This window comes from Antechinus flavipes, chromosome 2 (assembly GCF_016432865.1).
Source record: "Antechinus flavipes isolate AdamAnt ecotype Samford, QLD, Australia chromosome 2, AdamAnt_v2, whole genome shotgun sequence".
In the NCBI taxonomy this organism is placed as follows: domain Eukaryota; kingdom Metazoa; phylum Chordata; class Mammalia; order Dasyuromorphia; family Dasyuridae; genus Antechinus; species Antechinus flavipes.
The window spans coordinates 133,159,858-133,187,244 of NC_067399.1; the positions used below are offsets into that span (position 1 = coordinate 133,159,858).

At 34.0% G+C, this 27,387-nt stretch overlaps 1 protein-coding gene and 1 long non-coding RNA gene across 2 annotated transcripts in view; one reads left to right on the top strand and one right to left on the bottom strand.

Moving 5' to 3' along the window:
• Positions 1-5,700, top strand: part of ADAM2 (ADAM metallopeptidase domain 2) — a 118,467-nt gene extending 112,767 nt beyond the window's left edge. The window contains exon 21 of the mRNA XM_051975561.1: positions 5,531-5,700. The gene's annotated coding sequence lies outside the window, so the exon portion shown is untranslated. The remainder of the gene's footprint in view (positions 1-5,530) is intronic.
• Positions 5,701-11,503: 5,803 nt separating this feature from the next.
• Positions 11,504-27,387, bottom strand: part of LOC127548256 (uncharacterized) — a 191,294-nt gene continuing 175,410 nt past the window's right edge. The window contains exon 4 of the long non-coding RNA XR_007950339.1: positions 11,504-12,492. This is a non-coding gene — a long non-coding RNA (uncharacterized LOC127548256). The remainder of the gene's footprint in view (positions 12,493-27,387) is intronic.

Here is a 27,387-nt window from a genome sequence, read left to right on the forward strand (position 1 = left end):
AAATCAAGGTTTAATTATAACCTGGGAGCATATCATTGATCTTTTAAAAACTGTACAGTACACATCTCCTTGGTTCTCTATAGAAAAAGAACTGGATCCAAATGAGTGAAAATTAGTAGGAGGAGAGCAACTAGGTGAATACTACAATTCTTGTCCAAACTCAATTTCCAAAAATAAACTTTATACATACAATTTAATACTACTGGTTATAAGAAATTATTTAAGTGTTAGAATGAAGAAAAAGAAGAAAGAACAAGAAGGGGAGGTGCCAACTATACCAAGTGAAAAGGAGGAAGAATCAGATAAGAATGGAGTTAAGTACAATTCTGAGTGTGATACTTCACAGCAGGAGAAATTAGATCATTCTATATCTCATGACCCTTCCCCCTCAATTAACCCTTCATGGGTGGAGGAAGAAGGGGGAGGGAGAGAGGCAAAAACACAATCGGCATTTCCTGTGAAGCAGAATATAACAAGATTAGAAGAGGCATTAATTAAGGCATAAAATGAAGATATATCTGATTTTATAAATGCATATCCTGTGATTGAAAAGCTTGACTCTGCAGGTCAAAAAGTGAGAAAATATACTCCTTTTAATTTGGAAAAAAATTAAAGATTTGAAAAAGGGTTGCACTCTTTATGGGGCTACATCCTCTTATGTTAAGCTGTTACTAGATAATTTGTTTTATGAAATCTTAACCCCAAATGATTGGAAATCCATATCTAGAATATGTTTAGAACCTGGGCAAAATTGTGGCTTTTGGCATTTCATGAATTATGTAGATTCAAGCCCAATGCAATAGGCAAACAGGAGCTATTGGACAAATCAGTTTTGACCAACTAACTGGTAAAGGTCAGTATGGAGAGAATTCAGAGCAGATTTATTATCCCACAACAGTGTATGAGCAAATTTCTAAGGCTGCAATAAAAGCTTAGAATTCTCTCCCTGGACAGAAGGATGGAAGTAAAGCTTTCACAAAAATAGAGCAAGGTCCCAATGAACCTTTTGCTGATTTTGTGGGACATTTGCAAACAGCTGTAATAAGAACCAGACATCTGGCTCAGGAAAATGCCAATGAGGTTTGCAAAAGAATTATATGGGGACTAGATAAAAATGCTCCTTTAGTGGAGATCATAAGGCGCTGTGCCACAGTGGGCACAAATGCTTATTGTGCCAAAACTATGATGTACATGGGAAGACAGGGTCCCTCTTGGCAAGGGACTTTTAGAGAAACTCGTCGATGTTTTCAGTGTGGAAAAGTTGGACATCTTAGAGCTCATTGTAAATATGGAGAGAGAATGAAAAGACAGGGTGAGAGAAAACCCCAAACCCCATGTCCAAAATGCAACCAAGGCTTTCACTGGGCCTCTGAATGCAGATTGACCCAGAGAAATGAGAGGCAGGGCCCAGACCCAAGATATCAATCAAAAGACAGATGGGGCATGATAGCAGCTGAGGTTACACCCAGAGAGTCTTTAGAAGGTCAGGACTCTGATGTGATCAATCAGCCTAAAAGTAATCGCATGGCACAAAGAGATTATATGATCAACCAATAGCAAAGCAATGAGATAGCATCAAGGGATTACAGTTGGGGAGAATACAGGCCTTCTAACTCAATAGGGCAGTGTCCAGTACAAATAGCTCCAATGTAATTGTCAAATGATGAGGAGAAATCCCAAAATGGTAAATAGAAGGGAATCAGATAGGTTAACTGCTTGGGGAAGAGGGTTTGCTTGTATTTTTACAGGTGGAGAAGGAATCAGATGGGTGCCAAGGAGCCGTATTCATCTTGTCCATCAGAGAGAAACAGAAAAAGAGAAAAACCTCAAAACAAAAGAGAAGATTTAAGAAACATCTGACACTGAAAGAGCATGGCTGACAGACTATTAAAAGAACTTTTAAAATCTTCAGAAATCATTGGATTCCTTGAGATGAAAAATTGTTGATGAGACTATTGCAGTACTTTAGAGCTTACAGGAATTTAGGATTCCTGGCACATGAACTAATGCACAATGGATTCCTTTTGGACTATTTCTAGACTTATGGACATGTATAAATTCTCATGTTGATTCATGTTATTTGTTACATTACTACTAGCCTGTGTTATATTGTTATGTGCTTATATATTTTATGTAATTATGTGTAATGTCTCCCATGTTGATGGATTTATGTGTACCTTGTTTCAAATGAGCTCCTTTAGAAACCTCCTAATCTGATTTGATTTCCCATTTCCTTTGGTGTTTTCATCTCCCTTCCTGAGATGTCAGGGAGGGTGTGACCACCTTCTTTTTATGGTGTTTTCACTTCTTTTTTGAGCAGTCAGTGAAGGTGTGATCACCTTCTTTTTGGGGTTCTCACCTCCTGGAGAAGTCAGGGAGGTCATGACCACCTTATACTCTTTTCAGGACTGCCTGTCCACATTTGGTGTCTGCTTTGTGTCTCCAAGAAGGTGCAGCATGTACACCAGCCATAGCCTGGTAGATTTTCTTGCAAATGGGCTAAACCAGATTTAGGGTAACTGACCTCAAACCATTAGGAAAGTATCCATTCCAAGAAGGTGAAGAATTCACTTGACCGAATAGGTGGATGAAAATAATGTGTCCCCTTGGTCGTGAAGGCAGCTGAAGGAGGCAAAGTGAAGTGCTTGGAACTTGGTGGACATCGAAAATGCTGGGGTTATCCATTGCATCTAAGACCACACTGGTAGTCTTGACTTTTGTCTTGCCATTGGATTTTGATGACTGTGAAGGAGAGAATGAGGCTAACAACGTCCTTCAATCTTGCCTTGCTTAAATTTAATTTATGAGGGAGTGATCATCATCCTGTGATATCATTGGTCTTCTGAAAATAAAGTACAAACAATAATACACAACAATAACACAAGCCAATTTACAAGCTTATGTAGTGCTTGACTAGAACAGAGATGCCCCATCTTAAAGTACTCTGTACAAATAACCATGCCCCTTCTATTCTGCAAGAAGCAAATGTTGATATTGACCAGCCAAATCAAGAAAAAATGGTAGAAGAGACTTTGAGTGGACTAAAAATATGATGCTTCCTGACTAAGGACTGATCCTGGAACAGAGAATCTCCAGGACAAGAGTGATTTAATGCAAACATCCCTGGCCTTCCTTCACATTACCCAAAGTGTCAGGTACTGATTCTTCCAAGCCACAAGGGGAAAAGAGGAGTCAGCTAGTATATCAGCATGAGTCACTGATGTGGTGCTAATAGCAGCTGATCTTGAAATAAACAGAGCCTGAAGTCAGGAAGACCCAGTTCAAATTCAAGTTATATGTTTACCAGCTATGTGACCTTGGACAACTCACCTAATCTCTATTTGCCTTAGTTTCTTCAACAGTAAAATAAGGATAACAATCTTCCAGCATTATTGCGAGAATCAAAAATAGCTATTATTTTAAAGTACCCAGAACTTTCCTTAGCATAATTCCTGGCACCTTTTTATACTTTATATTTATTCCCTTCCCTTTCTAAAGGAAATGAGACTAAAAACCAAATAGGGTTAGCTCTGTTCTCCTATAGGATATTTGTGCCAGTGAACCAAGTAACCCTACAGCTGAGGGTACTGAGGCAGCCTTGCAATTGTAAGATTAATCTAGCTTCGGAATTCATATTTCAACAGACACAGTTTTAAAGAGAGTGGGTACAAGTTTATCACTGCTCAGAACCTTAATTTAAATACCACAGAAGAGGAAACTCATAGCACAAAAGTAATACATTATTAACAAACACAGTAACCATTATAACAAACAACATACAACATACATCATCACCACTCCAAGGAAATACCCACATCTGGAATGGGAGCCATTGCCAGGCAAGTTTGCACAAGACTTTGTAACCCAAAGTACTATACTATGTATTCTTATTTGATACATGACTTTTGAGATGTAATATCCTCCCAGGTACAGGATGCTCCATCATCAGAGGCCCACCAAGTAGAATATTTGTTCATTCCTTTAGGAGGACTGTATTTACTCAAGAAACTGACCAAGTTTCGGTAAATACAGGCCTGAAATAAAGGATACTCATTAATTAATATACCAGAAGAGTGGCCTTTAAACTTCTTTATGCTTTCTTATAATTCTGTCAGATAACTGCAAGCATGTTCTGATGTTCTCAGCAAAAAAATTACATAAAAGAAAGGAGAGACTTAATCACTTAAGATTCCTTACCACTAGAATTCCTTACAATAATCTAACCTCAAGGTCTATCTACCAGTAAAGGGAAGATGTTAGAGAGGAAGCAATGGGGGGAATGAAAAAAATTGTTAAAACACCAAAGATATCAAGAGAAAAAGTAAATATCATGTCTGTTACTTTAATGGAATAGGGATTTCCTGAGTAAAAAAAAAAATCCTTTTTTCCAATGTAGGTTAAGACCTGCAAATAGAAGAAGGTGGAGGGGAAGGAGGAGAGAGAGAGAAAGAGAGAGAGAGAGAGAGAGAGAGAGAGAGAGAGAGAGAGAGAGAGAGAGAGTATAGGAAGGAGAGAAGCATAGAGACAGAAAGAGAGAGAGCGATAGGGACAGAGACACAGAGAAGAGAGTGAGACAGGAGAGAAGTATAAAAAGGGAGGAGGGGAAAAAAGAGGGTTCTGATTATAAAACATTATATATAGTTTTGTCAAGCTTTTTCTCTTATATTTCCTTTGTTATAAGGCATAGTTCTCTGGAGTAGAAGTGGTGGGAAGAAGGATATTTTGGGAAATATAGGTGCAGTAAAAGTAATAAAAGATATCAAAATGTTTTAAAGTCAATACACTTGGAAAGTGAATATTGTCTCTTGTTCAATAGTTTTTTTAAATGGATCAGATTCATTTTTTAAAAAGATCTATTATTTTGATATGTTACTAAATTCTTGAAAATTATGTACTAGATTATAAAGCTAGAATATTGAACTTTTCTCTTTTTATGTGAGCATAATTATAAGACAATTCCAGCTCATTTCCTAGATATTTCAATATAGAAATATACAATTTTAATTTTTGATGGCAGTATATCTATATGGGAGCAACTTGAAAAGTTTTTGAATAAACATAAACTAAAATACTGAAATGATGAACCTGTAAAAAAACGTATTCCAATTTTAAGAAAATAAAGTTCAAGAGAGAACTGGATAAGAATTGTAGCTCTTTTTTTACATTTACAATTTGTGGATCCTAACAAATTACTTAATGTCTCTGAGATTACATTTCCTCATAGAGTTGCAAATTGCTTGATAAATCCTAACAGGTATGTAAATGTGACTTATTAATAACTGTGATTTATTTCTTCTTGATAAAGATTTTCATTGGAAGGATATTAATTTGTGTCACTTCCTTTATCAAGAGAACTCAGCATTTCTGGCTAAATGTACATACAGCTAAAATACATGAAAACTGTTTTTAATTGTGTGACCTTGATTGCTTTTAAAAAATGCCAATTTAGGGGATTTTTGTTTCTGATATCTGTCAGTTATTTTCCAATGATTTCAATGTTACTCTTATTTCCCTGGTGTCTTTTCTACAGGTTTAAGAGCAGAGGACATGTGAACAGCTGACTACCTGGACTGGACAAAGTGCTTACCTGCTTGGAAGAATTTGAGTTATCTTGGCTAATACAATCGGTTTTTTTAAAAATTCTCTTAAGAATTATTTGTTTATGTGAAATAAAATGTGTGTCTATGTGTATGAAACCCATTTTATGTGTCTATGATGGACTGGAGAAGATTTAGTTGGGAAACAGCATTATGAAAGACAAGCTCTGTGTTAAACAAAATGTGTCCTTTTGACTCATACTCCTATAGTTCTTGCTGCTCTTATAAAAACCTAGTTTTGGACTCAAAGGACATAAATTCAGAATCCAGCTCTGACATCTTTGACCTTTGTGACCTTGACCAAGGTCTTGACTTTATTTCCATGTCTGAATTTCTTCATATGTAAAATGAGTTAATTACTCCTAAGGTCCCTTTCAGATCTTTATAAGATCATAAAATCAAAACCTCTTCAATTTACAAATGAATTATCTTGCCAAAGTTCATGTAGGTAAAAGGAGACAATCACAAAGATTTGAACTCAGGAGCTCTTGAAGTGGATAGAGCACTGGGCTTAGAATCATGAAGACTCAGCTTGATGAATTCAAATATGGCCTCAGACACTCACTAGCTGTGTGACCCTGAGAAAGTCTCTTAACCCTCAGTTCCTCATCAGTAAAATAAACTGTAGAAGAAAATGGCAGACCATTCTAGTATCTTTGTTAAGAAAACCCCAAAATGAGACATGAAGAGTTGGACATGATTAAAGAACAAAAACAACAAAGCTTTTGACTTGTATCTAATACTTTATCCACTATATGTGATATGGAAATACATTATTTTATAAACCTCTGAATTATTCATTCTGGTATGACTGAATATACTGAAATGAGAGCACATGCTCATGTTTTTCTGTCCATTAGTTCCAAGAAGTCACTTGATTCATGACAGAATATTTAAGTTGGAAGGGAATTCAGAAATCACCTGGTATTTAGCCATTACCTATATTATGAATTCTATGTATCTATCCTGTCTCAAATAATCATCCTGCCAACCCTTAAATACCTTTACTACCCAGCGATGCATCCAGCTCATTTTTAGATAGATTGAATTATTAGGGTTTTTTAAAAGTAGGCCAAAATATATTTCTTCTTAGCTTTTATCTATTGCCTCTGGTTCTGCTTTCTAGGACAAGTAAAATAAATCTAGACACCCAGAAGACTATCTTCTCATCCAGAAATGAAACAACAAAAAAGATAAAAGAGGAAATGGGATTCCTATGTACAAACAATGGCAATTTTACAACTATAAATTAAGGGCATGCTTATCAATTGGGGAATGGCTGAACAAATGAAATATATATACATGTATGTGTATGTATATATGTATATGAATGTAATGGGATACTGTGTGTTATGGGAATTAAGGATAGTTTTAGAGAAATCTGGGGAAATGATGATGTAAAAGTAAGGTATAGAACTGGGAGAAAATATTATTTTATAACAATATTATAAAGGCAGGCAACTTTGAACTACTCAACTCTAATAGACACAGTGACTAAGCACAATTTGAGGAATCCAATGATGAAGCCTATCTTATAATAGAGAAATGTTGAATTGAATAAAACTAGAAAAATTTGGACATAATCAATATGGGGTTTTGTTTTGCTTGAGTATCATATTTCATTCTTAGTTTTTTTCTTTAGGGTTTTCTAAGTATACCATCATATCATCTGCAAAGAGTAATAATTTGGTTTCCTCATGACCTACTCTAATTCTTTTAATTTCTTTTTCTTCTCTTACTGCCAAAACTAACATTTCTAATACAATATTAAATAGTAATGATGATAGTGGGCAGCCTTGTTTCATTCCTGATCTTATTGGGAATTGTTCTAATTTGTCCCTAGTATATATAATGCTTGCTGATGGTTTTAAATAGATGCTACTGATCATTTTAAGGAAAAGTTCATTTATTTCTACACTCTCTAGTGTTTTTAATAGGAATGATGTTGGATTTTATCAAATGCTTTTCCTGCATCTATTGAGATAATCATATAATTTTTGTTAGTTTGGTTATTGATATAGTTGATAACGCTGATAATTTTCCTAATATTGAACCACCTCTGCATTCCTGGTATAAATCCTACTTGGTCATAGTGTATTATCCTGGGGATGACTTTCTGTAATCTCATTGTTAATATTTTATTTAAGATTTTTGCATCAATATTCATTAAGGAAATTGGTCTATAATTTTCTTTCTCTGTTTTCACCCTACCTGGTTTAACTATCAGAACCATATATGTGTCATTAAAGGAATTTGGTAGGATGGAGTACCCACTTCTAAAAGATCATCATGGCATGATACTCTGTAGTTCCAGAAGTAAATCGAACTGGCAAATCAATTATGTTGTCCCCTTTTTAACATCTTAGAATAAGGGATTTACCTTTATTATAGATGATACCTATTAAGTTATAGCATTTAAGTGCTATCACAGAAGCAGCAACTTTCAATGTTGTCACAAAATATATCATTCTTCTTTATGGTCCCTCTTGCCTCTGATCACTTAATAGTTCCAATTATCTCTAATCAGAGGACTCTATTATGAAGAAGGTCTTTGATTGGGTGCCACATCTATTGGATTGTCCACCTCCCCTATCATCTTCAGGCATTTGACATTGCAAGCCTTTGGTTGGATTGTTTAAACAATGCTTCATCTTAAAAATATATATGTATATTATATACTTTTTATTTTTAAGGTTCTTTTGTGGGATTACTTGCTTTTCATAGGCACTAAGAAATGGTTACGAAATGCCACCAGGGGTCAGACTAGTCCAGGATAAAAATTTCAGTTACTTGGTAGTAGCAGTTCTTGGGTTCTAATGTTGAGCTCCCTGTTCAATACAACTATTAGTAGCTTTTAGTAAAGTTTTTTTTTTTTATTTTTCAAAATATACACATAGATAATTCTTCAACATTAACCCTTGAAAAACCTTGTGTTCCAATTTCCCTCCCTTCCCCTATCCCTCCCCTAGATGGCAACTAGTCCACTTATCAATTGGAGAATGGCTTGAATTTTTATAAATTTAACTTAATTATCCATATATTTTAAATATGAGACCTTTATCAGAACCCTTGAATGTAAAAATGTTTTCCCAGTTCATTGCTTCCTTTTTAATTTTGTCATTAGTTTTGTTTGTACAGAACCTTTGTTAACTTAATATAATCAAAATTATCTATTTTGTGATCAATAATGATCTCCAGTTCTTTGGTCACAAATTCCTTTCTCCTTCACAGATTGAAAAGGTAAACTAAACTATGTTCTTCTACTTTCCTTATAATATCACTCTTTATGTCTAGATCATGAACCTATTTCAACCTTATCTTGATATATGGTGTTAAGGTGTGGGTCAATGCCTAGTTTCTGCCATGTTAGTTTCCAATTTTCCCAGTCGTTTTTGTCAAATAGTGAGTTCTTATTCCAAAAGTTGGGGTCTTTGGGTTTGTCAAACACTAGATTATTATAGTCATTGACTCTTTGATCCTGCGAACCTAACCTATTCCACTGATGGACTAATAAATTTTCTTAGCCAGTACTAAATGTTTTTGATGACCATTGCTTTATAATATAGTTTTAGGTCTGGTGTAGCTAAACCACCTTCATTGACATTTTTTTCATTAATTCCCTTGAAATTCTTGATCTTTTGTTCTTCCAGATGAAGTTTTTTTATTTTTTCTAGATCTATAAAGTAATTTCTTAGGAGTTTGATTGGAATGCCCCTAAATAAGTAGATAAATTTAGGTAGTATTGTCATTTTTATTATATTTGCTTGGCTTACCCAAGAGCACTTGATATTTTTCCATTTGTTTAGATCTGACTTTATTTATGTAAAAAGTGTTTTGTAGTTGTGTTCATATAGTTCCTGACTTGCCTTAGCAGGTGGATTCCCAAATAAAGATTTAAATAATGAAATCATCTTGACTTCAAGGAGCCTACATACACAATTATGTAGAGAAGAGAAAAATATTTGTATTTTATATAGTAAATATATCACTCTTTGCAGATGATATGATGGTATACTTAGAGAACTCTAGAGAATCATCTAGAAACTACTAGAAACAATCCATAAATTTAGCAAAGTTGCAGGATACAAAATAAATCCACATAAATCATTAGCATCTTTATATATTACCAACAAAGTCTAGCAGCGAGAGATACAAAGAGAAATTCCATTTAAAATAACTGTTGATAATATAAAATTGAGGTCAAGATGATTTCATTATTTAAATCTTTATCCTTAGTACTTAACACAATACTGTGTTTTTCTGGTTGACCTAAGTTATCCGTGTCATTGAGATCAGTTGCATTGACTTATGTAAAATCAATTTCTTCCTTCATTGTTATTGTCTTACTTTTTCCTTACCAAATCTCCTTCTACTTCCATATACATTTGTCATCCTCTTTGTGAGATTCTTTACTAGTTTGGAGATATTTTCTATTGTGTATGTGTTTTTTTTTTTTTTGTTAATTTATTTCAGTAATTTTTTCTTTAAAGTCTTCTCTTTCTGATCTAATTTCTGCCTTATTTTAGGAATTTTGAGGGAATTGTTAAGAAGTTTCTTGCTGTTATTCTGTAATATCTGACGAATTCCAAGAATTATCTTTTTTCATTGGATATTTTTGTCCATTTTCTTTCAAAGAATAACATTTATTCATTGGGTTATGCTTAAAAAAAATTCTTACTCATCTTTCCTTTTGTCTTTTTGAGTCACATAATTTTTTCTTTTAAACCATTTTCTTGTATTTAAAATTTTCTCCTTACTGTTTGGAAACTCCTCCTTTCACTGTGAACAAGTTACTGGTTTTGTGAATCTGCTAGTTAGGGAGTTTGGGACCTGAACTACTTCTTTGGAATAGATTTCCCAAGGAAGAGGACTAATACCAGTTATATTTCTAGTTAGCTTTTGTTGTTTGCAAAGTCACCTGTCTCATGTTTCCTATGGAACCATTTGGATCCAGTGACCAGATATAGATCAGGACAACTGACGATGACTGGTGCAATGGGAGACGATGGTTTTCTTAAGCTAAGGTCTTCAGGTTTCAGTTTGACTGAGGCTGCACCCATTCAGTGATTAAGGCTAGATAGCAATGGAGGCAAAGAATGCTCTCTTTCACATGTCAATGCATCATCTCCTCTTCATTGTCCTCTTTGAATTATCTTTCACTTGCTCAGACAACTTCTTTTCTTTCTAATTGACTTAGTGCTACCATGTCTTCATTCTTTCCACCACAATTTTGCTCCTCTTTCTTTGTGTGTTTGGACAGAACCAATGTTTTCTTTGAATAAGGTGTGAGAACTTCAGACTGTGTCATTACTGTGCTTTTAATCCTTCAGTCCATGGCCAATGATTTAACACAAGTCTGGCAGTATCTGGTAGAGGTAGTGGTAGGGTAGGGAACAGGGAGTGATGCCTGGAATTACTATTTTAAATATTTCAATTCTGCAATGTTATTCCACTTTCTGTTACTTTGTATAGTATTTTGGTCATTTAGTTTTGATGATTTTGATTTAAATATGGTAGATTGTGTATATATTTCTTTTTTTGTAAGTTTTAGGTTGGAGAGATTATGCTGAAAACAATTATCCTGACATCTTTCTGATTGCATGAACCTTAGTTTGACATAATATTAGAGATTTAAGGATTTAATGATGATAAGGAGCTGACATGACTTTAAACAAAACATGCCATATCAGGCTAACTTCATTTCTGTTGACATGGTTACTAAAACAAATAAATCAGGTCAATTCTATAGCTACATATCATAAAATTATAGATTTAGAGTTAGAGGTCATAGAGGTCATTAAATCTAAATTTTTCATTTTATAAATAAGAAAATGGACACACAGATGAGATGACTTGAAATAGCCTTCCTCATTCCATGTCCAGTACATATCCACTGCACTGCCTAAGCTGACTAATTATTTTTAGCATGATTAGAGTATATCAATAACATCAAAAGGAAGGACATTTGTGAAATAGACCAGTGAGAGTCTAGTGATGTTGTCTATTTATTCCAGTTCATAATCTTTTTCTGATCTGCTCTCTGACATTTTTTATCCCTACTTTTTTCCTGTCTGCTTTTTTTTTTTTTTTTTTTGCATCTCCCTTTTACCCAGAAAGGCATACTTATGGTTGTATTGGAGCTGACTACAGTAAAAAGTTGATTGTTAAATTTTCAGTGTGGGTTTTTGCACCTGGTAAACCAGCAAGTACTCCAAATCAAGGTTTAATTTATTGCCTTGATGATTGTCTAGACTAAAGAAAGTGATGAAGAAAAATGATAATAATGAAGATTAATTTTTAAAATGTTTTCTGAGTATATTTCTCCCCTCCCCCCAAGAGAAACAATTGTTAAATATTTACCAGCACATTCCTGGGCATGTTTCACCCATTCTGGGCATTCATCAGTGGAGTAAAATCAATCACTACAGTATCAAAGAATCTAGGATTCTGAAGTCAAAGGAATCTAATTATAGATTATATATGTATTCTGATGAAGAATGAATAGCAATGTTGAACACCAAAAAGAAAGGAAAAAAGAAGCAAAATAGACACCCTGGGTTATCCACTCACTTATACTCAGTGAGGTGACAGGCAGGTGATTACAGTGAGTGGAAGGAGAAGGAAAAGTTGAGGGAGAAGCCATGGCTGAGAAGGTAACAAGACTCTTTCAGTGGTTTCTTTCTTTCCTTCTTTCTGAACAGTCTATTTATGATTTCTCTGTGTGGTTGAAGGAATTAGCCTAACAGAAAGGAAATTAAAGCTTGGAATATGCTCTGCATTTGATAAACCGTGATTATGAGGAAGGCTGTGTATTTTTATTTTGAAGACCATTGTGTTGAAGAGTACAATATTGAAGAATACTGAAGTGGGAGCCAGAAGATCGCACTTTTCTTATCTGTAAAATGAAGGAATTGAAATAAATGCTCTTTAAAGTCTCCTACAGCCCTAAGACAAAGTCAAGCTAGTCCTATGACCTAAGTGCAAATCCTGATTCTCCTCAAGATCTAATCCCATCCTTATTATCCTTTGTCATCTCTGTCTGGAAAGTCTTTAGGCACCTCACATTCATCTTGTCTGAAACAGAATTTATTATCTTTCCCCTAAAAATGGCTTAGTTGTTTCTCATACACTGTTTTGTTTTATTCCTTGTCCCTGTGTACAGGATGTCCTTTATGCCTGGAATGTTTTCTGACCTTACTAGAACTTTTTAGAAGCTTTAGAAGTTTTTCAACTTCTTAACTTTTCCAGAGTTAGCTTAGATGCATCTTCCTATATGAAGGCTTTCCCTGCTGCCTCAATTGGTAATGCCCCATCCCCAAATGACTTTACATTTAACCACCAGGTGGCACTGGAAAGCCAAAAAATTTATTATGCACTGAGTCCCTAGATATACGAGATGAGAGTCTTGGTCCCATCCTTAACGTTCAGCTGAATGGTTATCACAGATGCTATTTTTTTTTTTTTTTTTTTTACAAAGTATAAAAACATCTCTCTAAAGGACATCAGAAGAGAGCTATGTCATTGGACAAAAGCTGACCATTGCATTTCAGGGCTTCAAATGTCTAATTGTTAGATGAGGTGGACAATTCGAATGAATCAAATCAGGATCCAGAAGTCAGGGAAGAACTTAACTCTTCACTTTTTATGGAGAAGATTTTTCTCCACTTACTTTCTCATTCAACGAGATGTCCCATTCAATCAGTGTAAGAGCCTAGATATGAGCAGAAAGAAGTAGTCAATGTCAGAGATAGCTTCCAGGGAATATAAATCTCTGGCTGCAGAGAAAGATCCAGCTATAGACTTTAGGGACTTAGCCCTGGAAATCTGGAGCTGCCCTGTAATTTTGGCTCCATTAAGAAAGAGGAAACGGAGTTCTGGACTTGTGAATTGCTTTAGTCACATATTTTCCCTACATTGGGTCTCATTTGTATTGATATTGTACACATTCTTCCTTTAGATGTCATGTGTACTTATAGAAGAGGTTTTTTGGGAAATGTTTTGCAGTATCGGTTTTACTATGCCCTCTCAGTAAATACTTTTGCTAACAGTTAACTGTAGCTAGTAGTTGAATATGATGGTGACTCTTGTCATAGTTGAACTAGATGCCCATTAGGTACTTGTAGAACCCAAGAAGATTAGCCTTGCTCTAGAGGTCCTACATAGGAGGAACATATCTTGTTGGGAAGAAAGTTCAAAAGAGGAGTTGGATTGGAGTAATTTGTTCTTCCTTTCTTAATGACTGGCCCCCTTCAGAGAAAGAATATCTTCTTTCAGATGTGAACTTTCAGGTCTAAAGGAAGAGAATATGGTCACTTTATCGTTCTCACACCTTTATGACTACCAGGCTCAACAATATTGGTGGATTTGCTCTTTCTCCCTCAAATAAATTAATTTCTCTTAATGTCTGAACCCCAATCAGAATTCTCATTGACAACTTAAATTTGGATCATATAGGAAACAGACTTAATATTTTACATCTATCTCCCTCCCAAGATTTTGTCTCCTTCATTTCCCAGTTTCATTGGCAGCATTGAAGTAAGCAGATTTTTACTACATACACACACAAGCTATAAAATACATAAAATAATATAGTTTTTAAAAGTTAGCAATTTAAAGACAGTCACAATCTGCTGCTGGGGGTGAAGGTAAAGAAAAGAATTTGAATAAGAGTAAGTGAATTCCCCAATATCTAGTTCTCCATTACAGAATGGGTAAAGCATGGGAGCAGAGCTGATGACAGGTGAGAGACTCTCTACTTTCCAAGAAAGGAAAAGAGGGTTAATATAAGGCAGGTTTTTTTTTAAAACAGTTTTACAGTTACAGCATAGAGTGAGTATGCTAGCAACTCACATAGTCAGTGATTGGTTTCACCTATTTGTGCCTGAAAGCTCAGTGCCTTCCTCTTTCACCAGAAAATAGTAATAGTAGTAGTAATAATAATAATAATAGCTAGCACTTATATAGTCTTTTACATTTATTTCATTTTATCTTTACAATCCTAGGAAATAGTTGCTATTTAATCTCCATTTTATAGAAGAGAAGACTTAAAATAGAAGTTAAAAGGCTTGTTCAAAGTCACACATCTGCTAAGTATTTGAATCAGAATTCAAATTCACATCTTTGGGACTCCAGCTCCAACACATTATCTACTGAACCATTTAGCTATTTAAGAAAGCAAATAGATGAGAGTCTGCTCTGACTCCAGTTTTTGCTATTCTTCACACATCTATGCATCCATTTGTTTCTCACTTGTTTTTTTTTAAAACCCTAAGCCAGCATCGAACCAAAACAACTCTGGACAGAGTCTGAAATCCCTGTGAGCCTTGTCCACTGGTGGAGAGCTGTTCCTCTTTGCTCCATGTCCAAGCCCTTTTTGAAGAATTCATAAAACATTGATTGTATACTTTGAATTCACTACAAGAATATAAGTTCTTTGATGACAGGAAAAGTGAAGTTTTTGTCCTTGTAGCCTTATCCTAGACTAGCATTTTGCACATAGTAGACATTTTTAAGATGTTTGTTGAACTAACGCAGTGTTGGTGGAGTTGTGAAATGATCCAACTATTCTGAAAAGCAATTTGGAATTATGCCCAAAGGGCTATAAAGCTGTGCAAACCCTTTGATTCAGCAGTCTCAATACTAGGTCTGTATCTCAAAGACAATAAAAAGGGAAGGGAACATATGTGCAGAAATGTTTGCAGCAGCTCTTTTTATGGTGGAAAGATGCTGGAAATTGAATGAATGCCCATCAGTTAGGGAATGGATGAATAAGTTATGGTATATAAAAGTAATGGAATATTATTGTTCTGTGAAAACATGCTGAGCAATACCAGGAGAGCATTGTACACAGCAACAACAAGATTATATGATGATAAACTAAGTTGGACTTGCCCATTTTCAACAATGACGTGATTCAGAGCAATTCCAAAAGACTTGGAATGGAAAATATCACCCACATTCAGAAAGAAAACTATGGAAACTGTGGAAACTTATATTAAAATATAGGATTTTTACCTGTTTTTGCTTTCTTTCTCATGGTTTTTTCCCTTTTGTTCTAATTTTTCTTGAGTTATATAACAAATGTGGAAATATATTTAAAAGAATTGTAGACATTTAACCTATATCAGATTGCTTGGTGTCTTGGGGAAGGAGAAGGGAAAGATAAGGAAGGGAAGGATAAACATTTAGAATATAAAAATCTTAGAAAATTGAATGTTATATTTAACATGTATTGGTTGACCCTGAAATTACCTGAAAATTACCCATGCATCTATCTTGTAAATAAAAAGCTATAATAAAAAAAGAAAATTGAATGTTAAAAATTATACATGTATTTGGAAAAAAAAGATGTTTGTTGAATTGAATTAAATTATGACAGTAGATCTGATGATGTATTGACTAGATTCTTTTTTAGGGAAAACTGTCACAGTAGCTTGAGCCCATGCCTTGGGATGTTAGGAAGAGGATATGTATTATGTTGGCTATGTTGCAGCTTTTTTAAGTTAGAGTATGGAAGTCTGTGCCTAGAGCCTGGTACAGGAGGGAGACAGTGGTCAGAAGTGTGGGTAATGTTGCCAAGTTGGTACTTGTAATGCTCTTTCATCCCAGGCTTTTAAAGAACTGCTGACTTTTTCGAGTTGACTTGCAGGTTGATTTTTGGAAAAATTATGTCTATCAGTCTTTGGAATGTTTTCTCTAAAAGTTCCTCAAGAGACAGAGTGATAAGAAACTGAGGGGAATGAACTTCAAGGATCCAGTTCTATTTTACTTGTCACTTCAGGATCTTTCACAATTGTGGGGAGAACAGATGAGCTTGGAGTAGGGGTTTGATAATATTTTCCATTTCAAAGGCCCAAACATCATATTAAACAACAGACAACATTTTTGGATTCTGGAACCAATACCCAGTCAGGTTTAGATTACCGAATGGTTCTGCCAAGGGAACCAATTAGAGAGAATTAGAAGAAACTTTGCCATGACTCCTTGCCTTCTTTCAGAACTGTCCCACAATACATGCAAGGATTCCTTTCAAATAGACCATCTATTCAAACCTGAAAGGTGGGAACAAATGAGTCCCTAACCCCACTATGATCACCAGGAAAACACTGGCTGGAATCCAGTTACATTATGTATAAGAAAGATCTGTGGCATGAAGAGTTCAGTTTATATTTGGGATACAGCATGCAGGTACATTCTATTAAATGTTTAACAATTAGTTGGGTCCAAGGTTCCCCAAACCGCATACATATGTGCCTGTGACATAATTTCAAGCTTAATCTGCAAAATTCATTTATTAATAATAGTTTCACTATCGCTTTCTTAAGTCTATACAATTCACAAGTTAATAAATCAAGCTCTGATTTTTAGCATTAGTTATTATCTGAAGTGTAAATGCTCAGACTGAAAATTTAACAATTAACTCTAAAAAGCCTGTTTAAGCTGAATCCAGCATAATCCTAGGTTCAGTAGCATTGGGTGTGAAATTTGTGACCTTCAATTCTTCTTACTGAAAGTTAAGAGATGACTTGAAATGAAGGATGTTATCTCAAATAACTTGTCCAGTAGTGCATAGTTAGCTAATTAATATCTGAGATGAGCGTCAGACTTGGATCTTTATGTTTCTAAGTCCAATGAACTTAGCACCATACCATGTAACTCAGGAAAAATACAATAATAAGGGACAATTTGAAATATAACTTTTTCTTATATTTGCATAATTTAATAATAAAAATTCTACTCTGTATGGAATATATGGTTTTATTTTGTGAAAACTAAAGTTGTATACATTATGAAAACATAAAATCTCTCTTAATGGCATATTCCCTAGATGTGGTCACTATGCTAAGCACCGGGGAAGACAAAGCAAGCAAGGCAGTTTCATTCCCTTCTGAATTTAACAATGGAAAAAAAGATAAAAGATGGGTAAGCAAAAGAAAACATCATTTGAAGAGAGAGAAAAAGACAGACAGAGAGAGAGAGAGAGAGAGGGAGAGAGAGAGAGAGAGACAGAGAAATAAAGACAGAGAGACAGAGAGAGAGCAAAGTTGTTTACAGTTTACAGTTGATCAACCTAGAACATTGCTATTACTTCATACATAATACATTTCACTTTCTTTGAATTCTTGGAGGACTTTCCAGGTTTATTCTGAGACCGTCTTGCTCACCACTTCTCATAGAACAATAATATTCCATGACAATTTGCATATCACTATTTATTTAGCCATTTCCTAATTAATGGGATGAAGTCTAATAAAACAGAAGTGAATAGCAGAGTGGATGAAAAAAACCAAAATCTTACAATATGTTGTTTACAAGAAACACCTTTGACACAGAGAGACACATACAGAGTAAAGGTGAAAGGCTGGAAGAGAATTTATTATGCTTCAGCTGAAATAAAAAAAGCAGGAGTAGCAATTCTGATCTCAGATAAAGCAAAAGTAAAAAATATTTAATTAAAAGAGATAAGAAAGGAAAGTACATCTTGATAAAGGGTACCATAAACAATGAAGTAGTAATGATATTAATGTATATGCACCAAGTAGTAGAGCACACAAATTCCCAAAGAATATATTAGTCCAGTTTCAGGAAGAAATAGCAAAACATTACTAGTGGGGGACCTCAACCTTCATTCCTCAGAATCAGACAAATACAGCACAACAGGAACAAGAAAGAAATTAGGGAGGTTAATAGGATCCTAGAACACTTACATATGATAGACCTCTGGAGAAAATTGACAAGAGACAGAAAGGAATAAAACCTTTTTCTCAGCAGTATCTGGCACCTACACAAAAATTGACCATGTATTAGTGCATAAAACCCTCACAATCAATTGCAGAAAGGCAGAAATAGCAAATGTTTCCTTTTCAGACCACAATGCACTAAAAATCATATTCAATAAAGGGCCAGGGAAAGGTAGACTAAAAACCAATTGGAAATTAAGTAACCTAATTCTAAAAATGAGTAGGTCAAACAACAAATCACAGAAACAATCCATAATCTCAACCAAGAGAATGAAAATAGTGAGACAACATACCAAAATCTATAGGATGCAACCAAAGCAATTCTCAGGGGAAATTTTACATCTCTAAATAGCTACATAAATAAAATAGAGGAAAAGGGGAACAATGAATTGGGCATGCAACTTAAAAGGTGAGAAAAAGAACAAATTAAAACCCTCCAATTAAATACCATTGAGAAATTCTGAAACTCAAAGGAGAGATCAATAATTGAAACTAATAAAACTATTGAAGTACTTAATAAAACTAAGAGTTGGTTTTATGAAAAAAAAATAAAGTGGATAAATCTTTGGTTAATTTGATTAGCAAAAGAAAAAGAAAAAAAAAACTCAAATCACCAGCATCAAAAATGAAAAGGGGAAACTTATCACCAATGAAAAAGAAATTAAATCAATAGTTAGTAGTTGTTTTGCCCAGCTGTGTGCCAGCAAATCTGACAATCTAACCTAAATGGATGAATATTTACAAAAATGTAAATTGCTCACATAAACAGATGAGGAAATAAATTACTTAAATAGCCCCATTTTAGAAAAAGAAATTGAAAAAAGCCATGGATGAACTTCCTAAGAAAAAATCTCCAGGGCCAGATGGATTCACAAGTGAATTCTACTAAACATTTAAAGAACAAATAATTTCAATATTATGTAAACTGTTAAAAAAAGGAGATCTGAGAAATTTCTTCTATGATCTAAATATGGTACTGATACTTAAACCAGGAAAAGCCAAAACAGGGAAAGAAAATTACAGACCTATCTCCCTGATCAAGATTGATGCAAAAATTTTAAATAAAATTTTAACAAAGAAATTACAACAACTTATCAGCAGGAAAATACATTATGACCAAATGGGATTTATACCAGGAATGCAGACCTATTTCAATATCAGAAAAATTCTTACCATAATTGACCATATTAATAACAAAACCAACAGAAATCATGATAATCTCAATAGAGGCAGAAAAAGCTTTTGGCAAAATGTACCACCCAACTCTGTTATGAACACCAGAAAGAGTAAGGATAAAGGTAGCTTTCATTAAAACAATAAGCACTATCTTATCTAAAACCAACAACAAGCATTATTTGTAATGGAGAGAAGCTGGATGCATTGCCAATAAGATCAGGAATGAAACAAGGATGCCCATTATCATCACTATTATTTAACATTATATTAGAAATGTTGGTTTTAGCAATAAGAAAAGAAAAAGAAATTAAAGGAATTGTAATAGGCAATAAGGAAAAATTATTACTTTTTGCAGATGCTATGATTGTATACTTAGAGAATCCTACAAAATCATCCAAAAGTCTACTAGAATCATTTTACAGTTTTAGCAAAGTTGCATGATATAAAATAAAACCACACAAATCATCAACATTTCTAAATATAATTCAGAAAGCTCATCAACAAGAAATAGAAAGAAAAATTCAATTTAAAATAACTTACTTCGGGGTCTACCTGCCAAAACAAATCCAAGTACTATATGAATACAATTATAAAACACTTCTCACACAAATAAAGTCAAATTTAAACATTTGGAAAAATATCACTTGCTCATGGGTAGGTTGAGCTAATATAATAATAATGACAATTCTGCCTAAAATGGTCTACTTGTTTAGTGCTATACCAATCAAACTGCCAAAAAATTCTTTTATAATTATAAAAAAATAATGACAAAATTCATCTGGATGAACAAAATGTCAAGAATATCAAGGGAATTAATTAAGAAAGAAATACAGAGGATGGTGACTTAACAGTACCAAATCTAAAACTATATAAACTATAAAACTATAAAATCTTTAATTTTACCAGGAATGCAGGGCTGGTTCAATATTAGGAAAACTATTAGTATAATTGACCATATCAATGACCAAATTAACAAAAATCATATAATCATCTAAATAGATGCAGAAAAAGCATTTGATAAAATCCAACATCCATTCCTATTAAAAACACTTGAGAGTATAGGAATAAATGGACTTTTCCTTAAAATAATCAATAGCATCTATGTAAAACCTTCAGTAAGTATCATTTGTAATGGAGATAAATTAGAACCATTCTCAATAAGATCAGGAGCAATATAAGGTTGCTCACTATCACCATTACTATTTAATATTGAGAACCCCAGAGATTCTACTAAATAGCTATTAGAACTAATCCACACCTTTATCAAAGTTGCAGGATACAAAATAAACCCACATAAGTCATCAGCATTCTTGTATATCACTAACAAAATCCAGCAGTTAGAATTACAAAGAAAAATTCCATTTAAAGTTACTACCAATAGTATAAAATATTTAGGAATCTATCTGCCAAGGGAAAATCAGGAGTTATATGAGCAAAACTACAAAACACTTTCCACACAAATAAAGTCAGATCTAACCCATTGGAAAAACATTAAATAATCTTAGATAGGGTGAGCAAATATAATAAAGATGACAATACTCCCTAAACTAATCTATTTATTTAGTGCTATACCAATCAGACTCCCCAAAAACTATTTTAATGACCTAGGAAAAATAACAGCAAAGTTCATATGGAAAAACAAAAGGTCAAGAATTTTAAGAAAACTAATGAAAAAAATCAAATGAAGGTGGCCTAGCTGTTCCAGATCTAAAACTATATTATAAAGCAGCGGTTACCAAAACCATTTGGTATTGGTTAAGAAATAGACTAGCTGATCAGTGGACTAGGTTAGGTTCAAAGGACAAAATAGTCAATAACTTTAATAATCTAGTGTTTTACAAACCCAAAGATCCCAGCTTTTGGGCTAAGAACTCACTGTTTGACTGGGAAAATTGGAAATTAGTATGGCAGAAATGAGGCATTAACCCACACTTAATACTTTACACCAAGATAAGGTCAAAATGAGTTTATAACCTAGGTATAAAGAATGAGATTATAAATAAATTAGAAGAACATAGGATAGTTTACTTCTTAGACTGTGGAAGAGGAAGGAATTTATGACCAAAGAAGAACTAGAGATCATTATCAATCACAAAATAGAAAATTTTGATTATATCAAATTGAAAAGTTTTTGTACAAACAAAACTAAGGCAAACAAGGTTAGAAGGGAAGCAATAAACTGGGAAGAGATTTTTACAGTCAAAGGTTCTGATAAAGGCCTCATTTCTAAAATATATAGAGAATCGACTCTAATTTATAAGAAATCAAGCCATTCTCCAATTGATAAATGGTCAAAGGATATGAACAGACAATTCTCAGACGAAGAAATTGAAACTATTTCTAGCCATATGAAAATATGCTCCAAATCATTATTAATCAGAGAAATGCAAATTAAGACAACTCTGAGCTACCACTACACGCCTGCCAGACTGGCTAGAATGACAGGGAAAGATAATGCAGAATGTTGGAGGGGATGTGGGAAAACAAGGACACTGATACATTGTTGGTGGAATTGTGAACACATCCAGCCATTCTGGAGAGCAATTTGGAACTATGCTCAAAAAGTTATCAAACTGTGCATACCCTTTGATCCAACAGTGTTACTACTGGGATTATATCCCAAAGAGATCTTAAAGAAGGGAAAGGGACTTGTATGTGCAAGAATGTTTGTGGCAGCCCTTTTTGTAGTGGCCAGAAACTGGAAACTGAGTGGATGTCCATCAATTGGAGAATGGCTGAATAAATTGTAGTATATGAATATTATGGAATATTATTGTTCAGTAAGAAATGACCAAAAAAAAAAAAAAAGAAATGACCAACAGCATGATTTCAGAAAGGCCTGGAGAGACTTACATGAATTGATGCTGAGTGAAATGATCAGGACCAGGAGATCATTATATACTTCAACAACAATACTATATGATGATCAATTCTGATGGACTTGGCCCTCTTCAACAATGAAATGAACCAAATCAGTTCCAATAGAGCAGTAATGAGCTGAACTAGCTCTACCCAGGGAAAGAACTCTGGGAGATGACTATGAGCCACTACATAGAATTCCCAATCCCTCCATTTTTGTCCGCCTGCATTTTTGATTTCCTTCACAAGTTAATTCTATACCATTTCAAAGTCCAATTCTTTTTGTACAGCAAAATAACTGTATGGACATGTATACATATATTGTATTTAACTTATGCTTTAACATATTTAATATGTATTGGTCAACTTGCCATCTGGGGGAGGTAGTAGGGGAAAGGAGGGGAAAAATTGGAACAAAAGGTTTTGCAACTGTCAATGCTAAAAATTACCTACGCATATATCTTGTAAATAAAAAGCTATAATAAAAAAAAGCCTTAATTTTTCTTCTCAGCACCAAGTTTTTCCATTGTATCCCAAGTACAATTCTTAGCTAGTAGATTTTTAAATAATGTTTTCTTAATTGAATTTATTTTCATAATGACATGAAGAGGAATGATTGCTTTTTTTTTTTTTGCATTTTTTTTTCACAGAAAAGAAGCTAATAATAAATATGTACACTGCTTTCCTTGATCTTATAAAACAAAACAAAAACCTAAGAAGTTATTCCTTCCTATAAGTGTAATTGCTATTTTATAAGTAATAAATGGGATTAAATAACTTAACTTGTCTAGGTTCATGTAGCTTTGAATTGTCAGAACTAGGACTCCTAGTTACTGAAGTTTCTGAACTCAAGTGCCTTTTACAATGCCCTTTCTACTATGCAACAGATGGAAATACAGCCTGTGATGGGAGAAATCATGTTAGTTTAGATATCCTGAATTTGATTTTTTGCTCTGCTATTATCTACTATTTATGGTACTATGAACAATATCTTTTATCAACTTGGTTCTCAGGTCTCTGATCCATATAACTAAATGCTATTCTAGATCAAAGGTTCTGAATCATGTATGTGTATATGTGTGTGAGATGGATCTCTTTGGCAGTCTGGGAAAACCTTATTTTGTAAGGTTTGTAATAATACTTTATATGTATTATTTCATTTGTGAGAAAAGTGGAAAGCATCTCATTTGTAAGATGTTAAATAATAGAGGCCAAAGTCTTGTAGAAAGGGAGTCATTTGTGAATCAAGTACAATGACATAGCATCAGCTGGTTAGAATAAGAGTAAAATCAACAAATTACAAGAAAGAATAAAAATAAGAACTGGGCTTTGTATTTCCTTGGCATAGGGAAATCCCCAATTAGAAAACTAACTCAGGTAGCACCTTTTCTACAATTTATAGTTTTAGAGAGTTTCTCAAAGCATTGATGAACTCAGAAATTCATTTAACTATTCCATCTTTTCCTTTGACTAATTACCTTTGACCCTTTTCTTCTTCCACTGTGACCATTAATGCCTTAGTTTTTCAGTTCTTTTCCAGGTCATCACCCCTATACAGGTGATCACATGGAATATTTGTAAAGTGCTTAGCTCTTTACAAATGTGTCTGACACCTAGAAGATGCTATATAAATTTACTTTTCTCTTCCTCTACTTTCTCTTTTCCCTTCTCAATCTCTCAGTTCAACTGTTAAACAATTCGTTATTTTCTAAACTCTAATCTCTAGGTCCCTTGCCCAATAGTTGAACATGTTTTGCCAATTCCTAATCTTGAATTATATTTCCCTTTATTCCTATTTACTTACTGTTGAACAGAGCTATAGAAAATAATAAATTTGTTTTGACTGGGTTCACTAAAATAAATTATGTTATATAATTTTCACTGAGTACCCATGATAACAAGGCAATCCTTTTTTCACTTTCCTAACCATTTGCTATTCTACTTACCATAGTGTCTATTTCAAACATTTTCATTCCTTCTCAAGCTTCTTATGGGATTCCCCTCCCCAAGCTCTCACAGATGAAGATTTCCTTTCATACTTTACCAAAGACCATTGAGGTTTTCCCCCAAGATGATCCTTTTTCTCCCCTTCAGACTTCTTTCCCAACTTTCTCTTTTATTCTAATCTCTGACAATGAGGTGGTTTTTGACTTGCCATAAAAAACTTCTCTGCATGTATCTTAAGAGGCAGTTAAATAGTACAATGAATAGAGCAGTGGGCCTGAAGTAAAAAAGAACTGAGTTAAAATCTGATCTTAGAGTCTATTTGTGTGCCTCTGGAAAAGTCAATTAAACTCTTTCTGCCTCAGTTACTTTATCTACAAAAATATGATAATAGCATCTACTTCCTAGCACTGCTGTGAAGGTCAAATGAGATAATATTTGTAAAGGGCTTAGCTTCTTCTTTCTCTTCCTCTTTCTCTTCTTCTTCTTTTTGTTCTTCTTATTCTTGTTCTTTTTCTTGTTCCTTTTGTTCTTGTTCTTTCTTCTTCTTCTTGCTTTTATAGCTATATAGCCAATTGTCCTATATATATTTTGTTTATATATTACTATATATATAGCGATCCTTCTTTATATATTAATCCATCTATAAATTGGCCACATGTATGTGGTTAGATAGAAAAATTGATAGAAATCTAGAAATCTTCCATGGTTTCTGGTTTTGAGAAACTTAGAGTCTACTTGACCTAAGTGGTATATATAAAAAACTTATATATAAGAAATAACATGGCAATATTAATGATGCATTCTATTGACAATTTGAAAAATGAAATACTATATTTAAATTTCCAAGGGTCATAGAGCAAGGGAGAAAACAGAGAAGAGTAAAAGAAGTTAGTCAAGTTTTCTTGGAGATCCCACTTTTGCCACCTATTCCTTCATCCTTGGGAAAGTTCTTCAGTCTCTTAAGGTTTGTTTTCCCAAATGTAAAATAACCAAGTTGAACTATATGGTCTCAGATATCATTTCCAGTCTTACATATATAATCTTAAGTACCATAATACAGGTGTTCAGATATTCATTATCATTAGATAATGAGCCTTACATAGATTAGAATAGACTTTTCCCGAGAGTGACTCACACTTTCAAAATACTAAGCTTTTATTTCTGATGGTTCCTACAAAGTAAACTTTGACATCTGTTAGTGGTTGTGTAGACTTGGCAATCAAGCTGTTTCCAAGTGTAGATAATTTGAGAGAAGAGGAAGAACATTTATTAAGTGACTGCTATGTTCCAGAGATGATGTTAAATGCTTTACAAATATTATTTCATTTAATCCTCACAACAACCTCTGGAATTATGTGCTATTATTATTGCCATTTGATAGTCAAGGAAACTGAAGCAGAAAAAGATTAAGTGTCTTGTTCAGAATCACACAACTAATAAGTTTCAGAGGAGGAATTGGAAGTAGGTCTTCCTTATTCCGGGATCAGTGCTCCATTTACTTCTCTGAAAAGCAGAAAGACAAGCAAAACAAAAAATGCTTAATTTTTATGACCAGCACAATACAGATGGGCTAGTGGCATTTGGAAATAAGGAGATGGGGTTGCTGATAATTCAACAGAGTTGTGTATTACAAGAAATCATGCTACTTATATATCTTAAAACCACATGTTGTTATGAAAGGCATTGTTCTGTGACCAACCCTGATTTCTGTTTTCTATGACCTAACTCTCTGAAGCATATTGTTAGTTTCTAGGAATTCAATTTTATGTAAAGTTCACAGTGTCCCAGTAAATGTGCCAGGGCCTTTATGTTTTCTCATGATTTCAAGCTTAAATGTACCCTTTGATCAATCTTAGGAGGAGGGGAACATCCCAGTTATAGAATTTTCTAGATTCCTGAGAGATCTCTACGCTTAATATTATTTTTCCTTAAAGGATGATAGTATTATCTAGTTAACTTCTCACTATTAGAAATAATTAATTACATTTAATACCGTGTGACTCCAGCAAGCCATATAGCTTCAAATAATTTAGTTTTTTTTTTATTAATACATTGATAGAAATGGACAAATAATTTCTAGGATCTTCTTGAGCTCTAAAAATTCTATGATTTCATATGTTGCAAGATTTAAAGAATTTAGTCCTAAATAAATTGTCTCTAAATTTAAAATTGTTCAGTCACTGTTTAGTGTAATACTGGCTTTCCCACCAAGACAAGTAGGTATAGGGCACCTCAAAAGTCTTAGAGCATACTTAAGTTTTAATAGTTGTAAAAGCTTTAAAAATATATGACTTTAATAGCTCTGTAGACTCTGGGGACATTTTGTAAAAAGCCTTCCTTATTTTGAATCAAAAGTCATCTCGGGCTAAAGTTTCCCTGGAGAGATGACTCTAACAATGAAAAGACTTGGCAAGCTCTGTATAACAGCTGAAAGTGAATGGTTAGAGGGTTATTCATCCTTATCTGTGTAAAGGTATTACTTTTGCTTTTGCCTCCTGATTTTATCCAATGATACATAACAAACACCCTTTGCTTATTCTCTGTACTTTTCAAGGTCAGAGCAAAGAAAACTTATCAGTATCATTTTCTCCCTAAGTTGGAGAAGAGATAAAGGGGGAGGAGAAGGGGTAGAAACACAGGGGAAAGAAGAGGAAGCAGACAGCAGGAGAGGGAGCAACACAAAAAAATATTTTAGAGGAGCCTCTGTTTCTTATCCCCATGGCTATACCATTGCCAACATGAAGACTTCTTTGGTACCCTATTTCTATGTAACAATTGTTTAGATGAATCACTCTCTACTTTTTCTTCTTAAACACATCTGCCTTGGCTCTCCTTTCTACAACCAGGACTGATACATCTTCCCTCAGGATTTGAGAGTACCATAATCCCCTATAATTGTGTTTCTCTCTGGTTTATTTAGGAAAAAAAAATTTTTAATTCAAAGATACAATAAGAACAAATGCATAGGTATTTCCTCCATTATTTCCAGATCATACTTTCCCCTATGTTAGTTCATTCTCTAGAGGATTAGGCTCATACAATTTCTAAGTAGCATTTTTCTCATTAAG